The sequence below is a fragment of the Mesoplodon mirus genome, assembly GCF_964341445.2.
Source record: "Mesoplodon mirus genome assembly, contig: HAP1_SCAFFOLD_34, whole genome shotgun sequence".
NCBI lineage: Eukaryota > Metazoa > Chordata > Mammalia > Artiodactyla > Ziphiidae > Mesoplodon > Mesoplodon mirus.
Window position 1 is genome coordinate 2,917,703 of NW_028295813.1, and position 12,003 is coordinate 2,929,705.

A 12,003-nucleotide genomic window follows, 5' to 3' on the forward strand; every position below is an offset into this window, starting at 1 on the left:
AAGTCCTGGAGCATTGTGATGACAAAACTATGGAGCCTTGTGATGACAAGTCTCATGGAGCATACTGATGAAAAGGGGCATGGAGCATTGTGATTACAGGGGTCTTGGAGCATTGTGATGACAAGGGTCACAGAGAATTGTGAAGAAATATTCATGGAGCATTGTGGTTACAAAGGTCAAAGAGCCTTGTGATGACGCGGGCATGGACCACTGTGATGACAAAGGTTATTAAGCATTTTGATGACTGGAGTCACGGAGCATTGTGATGACAGGGGTCATGAAGCATTGTGATGACATGTGTCATGGAGCATTCTGCTGACAAGCGCATGGAGCATTGTGATGAAAAGGGTCATGGAGCATTGTGGTGAGAAAGGCATAGAGCATTGTGATGACAAGGGTCAAAGAGAATTCTGATGAAAATTTCATGGAGCATTGTGGTTAAAAAGGTCACAGAGACTGTTGATGACGAGGGCACGGACCATTGTGATGACAAAGGTCATATAGCATTGTGATGACTGGAGTCACGGAGCATTGTGATGACAGGGGTCATGGAGCATTGTGATAATAAGGGAATAGAGAATTGTGATGACAAGGGCATGGAACATTGGTTTAATAAGTTTCATGGATTATTGCGATGACAGCTGGAATGGCGCATTGTGATGACAGGGGCACGGAGCCTTGTGATGACCAGGTCATGCAGTATTGTGAAGACAGCTGTCAGAGAGCATTGTGATGACATATGCAATGGCCTTTTGTGATGACAATGGCATGGAGCATTGTGATGCCAAGTGTCATGGAGGATTCTGATGACAAATGTAATGGAGAGTTGTGATGACAATGGCTTGGAGCATTGTGATGACAAGTGTCAGGGAGCATTGTGCCGACAAGTGCATGGAGAATTGTGCTGACAAGGGTCATGGAGCATTCTGATGACAAGCTTCTGGAGTATTTTGATGACAATGGCATGGAGCATTGTGATGAAAACGGCATTGGGTATTGTGATGAAAAAGGCATTGAGCCTTTTTGTGACAGGGTTCAAGGAGCATTCTGATGACAAATGTCAGGGAGCATTGTGATGACAAGTGTATTGAGCATTTTGATGACAAAGGTCATGGAGCATTGTGATGAAAAAGGCATGGAATATTGTGATGACAGGCATCATGGAGTGTTGTGATGACAAGTGTTATGGAACATTGTGATCACAAGGGTTTGGAGCATTGTGATGATAGAGGTCATGGATCATTTTGATTTCAAGGAGCATGGATGATGACATTGTAATGACAAGGTCATGTAGCATTTTTCTTACAAAGGCATGGAGCATTGTGATGACATGTGTCATGGAGCACTGTGATAACAGGCGTCACGGAGCATTGTGAATACAGGGGTCATGGAGCATTGGGATGAAATGTTCATGGAGTGTTGTGATGACAGGGGTCATGGAGCATTGTGATGACAAGAGTCCCGGATCATTGTGTTGTCAGGAGTAATGGAGTGTTGTGATGACAGTGGTCATGGAGCATTGTGATGATATTGGCCATGGAGCACTGAGATGTGTAGGACGTGGAGCATTGGTCTGAATATGTTCATGGATTATTGTGATGATACGGGTCATGGAGCATTGTGATGACTAGGGAATGGAGCATGGTGATGACAAGGTCCTGGAGCATTGTGATGAGAAGACCATGGAGACTCGTGATGACAAGTCTCATAGAGCATTCTGATGAAAAGGGGCATGGAGCATTGTGATTACAGGGGTCTTGGAGCACTGTGATGACTAGGGCATGGAGCTTTGTGATGAGAAGGCCATGGAGCATTCTGATGACATGTGACATGGAGTTTTGTGATGACAAGGGCATGGAGCATTGTGATTACAGGGATCTTGGAGCATTGTTATGAAAACGGCACGGATCATTGTTATGAAAAAGGTATGGAGCCTTGTCATGACAGGCTTCAATGAGCATACTGACGACTAGTGTCAGGGAGCATTGTCATGACAAGTGTATTGAGCATTGTGATGACAAAGATCATGGAGCATTGTGATAAGAAGACCATGGTTAATTGTTATGATGAGCGTCATGGGGTGTTGTGATGATAAGTGTTATGGAACTTTGTGATCACAAGGGTTTGGAGCATTATGATGACAGAGGTCATGGAGATTACTGATTTCATTGTGATGACAATAGCCTGAAGCATTATGATGATGGGCATGGTGCATTGTGATGACAGTGTTCATGGAGCATTGAGATGAAAAGGGTCATGGAGCACTGTGATTACAGTGGTCTTGGAGCATTCTGATGACAAGGACATGGAGCATTGTGATGAGAAGGCCATGGAACATTCTGATGACATGCGTCATGGAGCTTTGTGATGACAAGGGTATCGAGCATTGTGATTACAAGGGTCTTCAGCATTGTGATAACAAGTCTCATGGAACCTTGTGATGACTATGCCATTGAACATTGTGATGGCAGGGGTCATGGTGTATTGTTATGACAGAGGTAATGGAGCATTGTGATGAGAAGGGCATGGAACATTGGTCTAAAATGTTTCATGGATTATTGTGATGAGAGTGGGCATAGAGCATTGTGATGACAAGGGTACAGAACACTATGATGCATGAGTCATGCAGGATTGTAATGACAAGGGCATGGAGCATTGGGATGACAAAAGTCATGAAGCATTGTGATGACTGGAGTCACGGAGCATTGTGATGAAAAGGGCATGGAGCATTGTGATGAGAAGGTGATGGAGTATTGTGAAGACAGGTTTCCGGGAGCATTGTGATGACCTATGTCATGGTCCATTGCGATGACAATGGCATGGAGCATTGTGATGCCAAATGTAATGGAGGATTGTTATGACAAATATAATGAAACATTGTGATGACTAGGGCTTGGAGCATTATGATGACAAGGGCCATTGATAATTTTCATGACAAGTTCATGAAGCATTTTGATGAAAAGGTCCTGGAGCATTGTGATGAGAAAACCATGGAGCCTTGTGATGACAAATCTCATGGAGCATACTGATGAAAATGTTCATGGACCATTGTGATTACAGGGGTCTTGGAATATTGTGATGAAAAGGTCATGGGACCTTGTTATGACAGGGTTCAAGGAGAGTACAGACAACAAGTGTCAGGGAGCATTTTGATGATAAGAGTACTGAGCATTGTGATGACAAAGGTCATGGAGCTTTGTGATGAAAAGACCATAGATAACTGTGATGACGAGCATCATGGGGCATTGTGATGACAAGTGTTATGGAATATTGTGATCACAAGGGTTTGGAGCATTGTTATGACAGAGGTCATGGAGAATTTTAATTTCATTGTGATGACAATAGCATGAAGCTTTAGGATGATGGGCATGGTGCATTGTGATGACAGGGTTCATGGATCATTGAGATGAAAAGGGGCATGGAACATTGTGATTACAGTGTTCTTGGAGCATTGTGATGAGAAGGGTCATGGAGCCTTGTGATGACATTGCCATGGAACATCGTGATGACAGGGATCATGGAGCATTTTTATGACAGGAGTAATGTAGCATTGTGATGGCAAGGGCAAGGAGCTTTGTGATGAGAAAGCCATGGAGCTTTCTGATGACATGTGTCATGGAGCATTGTGATGACAAGAGTCACGGAGCATTGTGATGAAAAGTTCATTGAGAATTGTGGTTATAAAGGTCAGAGAGACTTGGGATAACGCGGGCATGGACCATTGTGATGACAAACGTTATGAAGCATTGTGATGACAGGTGTCACGGAGCATTGTGATGACAGGGGTCATCGATAATTTTGATGACTAGGGAATGGAGCATAGTGATGACAAGAGTCCCGGATCATTGTGTTGTCAGCTGTCATGGAGTGTTGTGATGACAATTGTCATGGTGCATTGTGAGGATATTGGACATGGAGCATTGTGATGAGAAGGTCATGGAGCATTTTGCTGATAATATTCATGGAGTATTGTGATGACAGTTGTCATGGTGCATTGTGATGATATTGGTCATGGAGCATTGTGATGAGAATGTTATGGAGCATTGTGCTGATAATATTCATTGAGTATTGTGATGACAAGGGTCATGGAGCTTGGTGATGACAAGGTCCTGTAGCACTGTGATGAGAAGACCATGGAGGCTTGTGATGACAAGTTTCATGGAGCTTTCTAATGAAAAGGGGCATGGATCATTGTGATTACAGTGGTCTTGGAGCATTGTGATGACAAGGGCATGGAGCATTGTCATGAGACGGCCATGCAGCATTCTGATGACATGCGTCATGGAGCTTTGTGATGACAAGGGCATGGAGCATTGTGATTACAGGGGTCTTGGAGCATTGTGATGAAAAGGGCATGGATCATTGTGATGAAAAAGGCATGGAGCCTTGTCATGACAGGTTTCAAGGAGCATACTGACGACAAGTGTCAGGGAGCATTGTGATGACAAGTGTATTGAGCATTGTGATGACAAATGTCATGGAGCATTGTGATGAGAAGACCATGGATAATTGTGATGATGAGTGTCATGGTGTGTTGTGATGATAAGTGTTATGGAACATTGTGATCAATAGGTTTTGGAGCATTATGATGACAGAGGTCATGGAGATTACTGATTTCATTGTGATGACAATAGCATGAAGCATTATAATGATGGGCATGTTGCATTTTGATGACAGCGTTCATGGAGCATTGTGATGAAAAGTGGCATGGAGCATTGGTCTGACAAGTTTCATGGATTATTGTGATAAGATTGGGCATGGCACATTGTAATGCCAAGGGCATGGAGCACTGTGATGACAAGGTCATGGATTATTGTGAAGAAAGGTGTCAGGGAGCATTGTGATGAAATATGTCATGTTCCAGTTTGATGACAATATCATGGAACACTGTGAAGCCAAGTGTCATGGAGGTTTGCTGTGACAAAGTAAAGGAGCATTGTGATGACAAGGGCATGGAGCATTATGATATCAAGGGCCATTGATAATTTTAATGTCCAGGTCGTGAAACATTGTGATGAACAGTGCATGGAGCTTCCTATAACAGGGGTCATGGAGCATTGCGATGACAAGTGCATGGAGTATTGTGATGACAAGAGCATATAACATTTTGATGTGAAGTGCCAGGAGCATTGTAATGACAAGGACGTGGAGAATTGTGAGGACAAGGGACATTTAGTTTGTGATGACTAGGCATGGAGCATGGTGATGGCAAAACCGTGGAGCATTGTGATGAGAAGACCTTGGGTAATTGTGGTGTCGAGCATCATGGAGCACTATAATGAAAAGGGGCATGAAGCATTGTGATGACAGGTGTCAGGGAGCATTGTGATGACAGGTGTCATGGAGCAATGTGATGACAAGGGCATGGAGCATTGTGATGACAAATGCATGGAGCATTGTGATGACAAGTGCATGGAGCATTGCAATTTCAAATGCATGGAGAATTGTGATGACAAGAGCATGTAATATTTTGATGAGTAGTGTCATGTAGCATTGTGATGACAAGGACGTGGAGAATTGTGATGACAAGGGACATGGAGCTTTGTGATAACCAGGGCATGGAGCATTGTGATGACAGGGGTCATGGAGCATTATTATGACAAGGCCATGGTGCATTCTGACATAAGATATCACTTATGAAGGGAATGTAAACATGGCTACATATGAACTGAATTAGGGAAGAGAACAGAGTCTCAGATTTAGAAAACACTCTAATGCTTGCTTAAGGGGAAAGACAGGTGGGGAGATGCACAAAACAAAAGTTTGATATTAGCACAGGTACCGTTCCATAATCCAAAAAGAGAAGAGACAAGCCCTACTCCTTCCTCAGTAAACGGAACTCAACATCCTTATTCCCCACAGAGAAATATATCTGACTAGTAAGAATTTAAAAACCTATGTATTGATATGTCTCCGTAAGGGAACCAAGTGTTTCTAGAACGACATAAACATGGCAGTGAGAATCAGCTCAAACCCACTATAAAAATGAATTTCAAAACAAAACATAAAAATAGTAAAATTCTAACACAATACCTTCAGGGGTTCTGATGAAACCTGGAATGACCCTATCTACAATGACAGCTGGATGTGGCATAACGCTGGTCACTTGGGACTGAGAGGATTGGTGAGATTGGGTGAAAAAATGCAGACCCTTTAAAGCAATTATGTCTGCCACGCTTTCCATGGTTCCCAACTCTCCAAGTAGAAGGGAATATCACTACAGTTATAACATGTATGGGAACCTAGAGAATGGAAACCATCTGATGGTGAAAGGTTTCTAAAACTCTACTACTTTTTTTTTCTCTCCTTGTGCTCCAGTTTGACATTCCAACTGCTTTACTATCAATCTCCCAACTTGGAGAGTCAGCCCCTATAATCTCCTGGTTCGCACATTTGGAAAATTGTGCAGAGGATATAAGGGAAGAGAGAGAACCAATGAGAGAGTAGCTGTAGGCATTTGGACGGCCACATTTCACTCTAATTACCCGTCATGAAGAGGAATTAACCAAAGACTCAGCCTGCCCCCCCCAGAACCAGTATAGGTCCAGAAGCAAAACTGTGGATTTGCGGGCAGCTCACAAACACACGAGTTATAAAATGGAGCTCAGGGCCACAGCAATTCACTAACCTGCACAGTTATAAAGGACTACTGTCTTCCAAAAATCTGTTGAGGGAAAGCCACGAGGCGGAAGAGAAAATGAGGCAGAATGTCATGAAACAGATTTCAAGAGGTACATTGGAATCGCCTTTAAACACAGGAAAAACATCACAACTTTGAAAATAATGGAAATGGCCATAAAGGGCATATGGGTTTTCACGCGAATATATTCAGGAGAAAACGCATATGCCCTTTTCAGCAAGGCAAACAAGCAGGCAATGCAAATCTGCACTAAAAAGAAGTGTCACTTCCCACCAGCCAAAAGGGACATCCGCAAAATGTGTAAAAAACAGACAGGCAAGACAGGCCCTGGGGAACAGGGAGCCTTGTTATGCTGATGGGCGGGATGTAAATTGCCAACTGCCTCTCTGGAGGAGTGCACTGAGTTCCCTAAAACAAGTAAACAACAGAGCTACAGAGCCAATGGGACTTCCAGTCTACGTAATATAGCTTGGGAAAACTGAAAATTAATAAGACAGATCCACACCAAAATTCAGGGCTGCACTGCTTACAAAAACCTCAACTTGGGTACACCTTAAATATCCCAGGAAAGACAAAAATGGTTCAAGAAATTGTGGTACTTACGTATGACAGAATATCCCTCAGCCATGAAATCAATGTCATAAGACCAGTAGCAGCAAAACGAGTGGATTCAGGTACGATAATTCTAAGTGAAGTAAGTCAAACACAAAAAGAAAATTATCATAAGATATCAATTATGAAGATCCTGTAAACATGGCTACATATGAACTGAGATAGGAAAGAGAAGGGGGTCTCACATTTAGAAAACAACCTTATGCCTTCTTAAGGGGGAAGGAGAGGTGGGGTGATGCATAAAACCAGAGTTTGATATTAGTACAGGTACAGTTCCAAAAATCAAATACAGAATAGACAAGACCTACACGTTCCTCAGTGAAAGGGGCTCAACACCACATATTCAATGCAGAGTAATATATCTTACTAGTAAGAATCTTAAAACCTATGTATTGATATGTCTCCATAAGGGAATCAAGTGTGTCTAGACTGGCATAAACATGGCAGTGAGAATCAGCTCAACCAACCATAAAAAGGAATTTCAAAAACAAAACAAAAAAACAGAGAAATTCCTTACAATTCCTTCAGGGTCACTGATGAAACCTGGAATGACCCTATCTACAATGACAGCTGGATGTGGCATAAGGCTGGACACTTTGGACTGAGAGGAATGTTGAGATTGGGTGAGCAAATGCAGACCCTTTAAAGCAATAATGAGTGGCACCCATTCCATGGGTCCCAACTCTCCAGGTTGAAGGTAATATTACAACAGCTATAACATATTCGGGAAACCTAGAGAATGGACACACTGTGGATACAAAAGGTTTCTAAAACTAAACTAATAGTCCCTCTCCTGGTGCTACGGTTTGATTTTCCAACTGCTGTACTATCAATCTCCCAACTTGGAGAGACAGCCCCTTTAACCTCCTGTTTCTCACAGGTTGCCAATTTGGCAGAGGATGAAAGGGAAGAGGGAGAACCAATGAGAGAGTAGCTGTTAAGCATTTGGACAGCCAAATGTCACTCTAATTTTCCGGCCAGAAGAAGAATTAACAAAAGCCTCAGCCACCCACCAAAAACCAGTATAGGTCCTGAACCAAAATACTGGACTTGTGTTCAGCTCACAAAAAACGAGTTAAAAAATGGAGCTCAGGGGCAAAGCAATTCACAAACTGGCAGAGTAATAAAGGGCAACTATCTTCCAACAATCTGTTGAGGGAAGGCAACTAGGCGGACTTGAAAGCGAGGCAGAATAGCAGGAAACAGATTTCAAGAGGTACGTTGGAATCGCCTTTAAAGCACAGGAAGAGGAACAAAACTTCGACAATGATGCACATGGCCAAAAAGGCCGTATGCGTTTTCCCCTTAATATATTCAGGGGAAAACGCATACACACTTTTCGCCAAGCAAGCAAGTGGGCAATGCAAGTCTGCACTACAAAGAAGTATCACTTCCCACAGGTCACAAGGGACATCCACAAAATGGGTAAAAACCAGAAAGGCAAGACAGGCCCTGGAGAACAGGGAGCCTTGTTATGCTGATGGCCCTGATGTAAATTGCCAACTGCCTCTCTGGAGTAGTGCATTGTGTTCCCTAAAACAAATAAACAACAGAGCTACAGAGCCAAGTACACTCCCAGTCTAGGGAATATACATTGGGAAAACTGAAAATGAATAAGACAGAGCCACCCCAAAATTTAGGGCTGCACTGCTTACAAGAACCTCAACTTGGGTTCACCTTAAGTATCCCAGGAAAGGTAAAAATGGTTCAAAAAATTGTGGTACTTACGTATGATGGAATATCCCTCAGCCTTGAAATCAATGTCATAAGACCAGTAGCAGCAAAAAGAGTGGATTCAGGTACGATGATTCTAAGTGAATTAAGTCACACAGAAGAAAAAAGACTTATCATAAGATATCACTTATGAAGATCCTGTAAACATGGCTACACATGAACTGAGTTAGGAAAGAGAACAGAGTCTCACATTTAGAAAACACTCTTATGCCTGCTAAAGGGGGAAGGAGAGGTGGGGTGATGCACAAAACCAGAGTTTGATATAAGCACAGGTACCCTTCCAAAAACCAACTATGGAATAAACAACACCTACACCTTCCTCAGTGAAAGGGACTCAAAACCCCATATTTCCCGCACAGGAATATATCTGACTAGTAAGAATCTTAAAACCTATGTATTGATATGTCTCCATAAGGGAATCAAGTGTGTCTACACTGGCATAAACATGGCAGCGAGAATCAGCTCAAACCAACTATAAAAATGAATTTCAAAAACAAAACAAAAAAACAGGCAAATTATTTACAATTCCTTCAGATTCTCTGATGAAACCTGGAATGACCCTATCTACAACAAAAGCTGGATGTGGCATAAGGCTGGACACATGGGACTGAGAGGGTTGGTGAGAATTGGTGAGCAAACGCAGACCCTTTAAAGCAATAATGCATGGCACACATTCCATGGTTCGCAACTCTCCAGGTTGTAGGGAATATTACTAAAGCTATAACATGTATGGGAAACGTAGAGAATGGACATACAGTGAATACGAAAATTTTCTAAAACTCAACGGATACTGTCTCTCCTTGTGCTCCAGTTTGACTTTTCAAGTGCTTTACTATCAATCTCCCAACTTGGAGAGCAGCTCCTTTAACCTCCTGGTTCGCACAGGTTGCCAATTTGGCAAAGGATGAAAGGGAAGAGGGAGAACCAATGATAGAGTAGATGTTAGGCATTTGGACAGGTACATGTCACTTTAATTGCCCGGCAGGAAGTAGAATTAACCAATGTCTCAGCCACCGCCGGGAACCAGTATAGGTTTTGAACCATAATTTTGGATTTGCGGTCAGCTCACAAAAACGAGTTGAATAATGGAGCACAGGGGCACAGCAATTTACAAACAGGCAGAGTAATAGAGGACAACTATCTTACAAAAATCTTTTGAGTGAAGGCAGAGAGGCAGACTTTAAAACGAGGCAGAATAGCAGGAAACAGATTTCAAGAGGTACCTTGGAATCACCTTTCAAGCACAAGAAGAGGGGCACAACTTCGACAATGATGCACTTGGCCATAAAGGGCGTATGCTTTTTCTCCTGAATATATTCAGGAGAAAATGCATACGCCCATTTTGGCCAAGTAAGCAAGCAGCAATGCAAATCTGCACTACAAAGAAGTATCCCTTTCCACCGGTCAAAAGGGACATCCGCAAAATGTGTAAAAACCAGAAAGGCAAGACAGGCGCTGGAGATCAGGCAGCCTTGTTATGCTGATGGGCGGGATGTAAGTTGCCAACTGCCTCTCTGGAGGAGTGCATTGTGTTCCCTAAAACAAGTAAACAACAGATCTACACAGTCAAGGGCACTTCCAGTCTAGGGAATATACCTTGGGAAAACTGAAAATCAATAAGACAGAGCCACCCTAAAATTTAGCGCTGCACTGCTTACAAGAACCTCAACTTGGGTACACCTTATGTATCCCAGGAAAGACAAAATGGTTCAAGATATTGTGGTACTTATGTACGATGGAATATCGCTCAGCCATGAAATCAATGTCATAAGGCCAGTAGCAGCAAAATGAGTGGATTCAGGTACGATGATTCTAAGTGAAATAAGTCACACAGAAAAAGAAACTTATCATAAGATATCACATATGAAGGTCCTGTAAACATGGCTACACATGAACTGAGTTAGGAAAGATTACAGAGTAACTAATCTTATCATAAATTATCACTCATAGCGGGAATGTACACATGACTACACATGAACTGAATTACAAACACAACAGAGTCACACATTTAGAAAACATCTTCTGCCTGCTTAATTGGAAAGCCGAAGTGGGGTGATGCATAAAACCACAATTTTAAATTAGCACAGATACCATTATATAAGCCATGTATGTAATAAACAACACCTACTCCCGGCACAATGAACTGGACTCAACACCCCCTATTCATTGCAGAGGAATATGTCTGACTCTAAGTATTTTAAAACATATGTATTCTCATGTCTCCATAATGGAATCATGTGTGTGTATAACGGCATGAACACAGCACTGAAATTCAGTTAAACCCACTTATAAAAATAAATTTCAAAAGCAAAATGCAAAAACAGAGAGAAAGTCTTAAAAATTACGTTCAGGGCCTGTGATGCAAGCTAGATTGACCACCTTTACACCCACAGCTGGATGAGACATATAACTGGACACTTGGGGCTGACAAGATTGCTGAAGTTGTGTGAACAAAAGAACACCACTTAGAGCAATACTGTGTGCTACCCATTCTAGTGGTCCCAACTCTCCAGGTTTAAGGGAATCCTCCTACAGTTAAAACATGCATGGGAAACCCAGTGGATGGTACACTGTGTAATTGGGAAAGTTTTCTAAAAGGTACCTCATTTTTCCTTTTCTCGTGCTCGGCTTCGCCATTCCATCTGCATTACTCAAAATCTCCCCACTTGGAGTGTCAGCGCCTTTACCCTACTGATATGCACAGTTTGCAAATTGTGCAGAGGATGAACAGGAAGAGGGGAGACAAATGAGAGATTAGCTGTAGGTGTTTGGATGGGCACATGTCACTCTAGTTTCCCATCAGGAAGAATAATTAACCAAAGGCTCAGCCTGACACCATGGAACCAGATTATGGCCTACAGCCATGCTGCGGTATTGCAGCCAGCTCACAAAGAGGCGAGTTGAAAAAATGGAAATCAGGGGCACAGCAATTCACAAACTTGCAGAGTTATAAAGGACAACTATCATCCAGAAATATATTGAGGTAAGGCAGTGAAGAGGATTTGAATGCAAGGCAG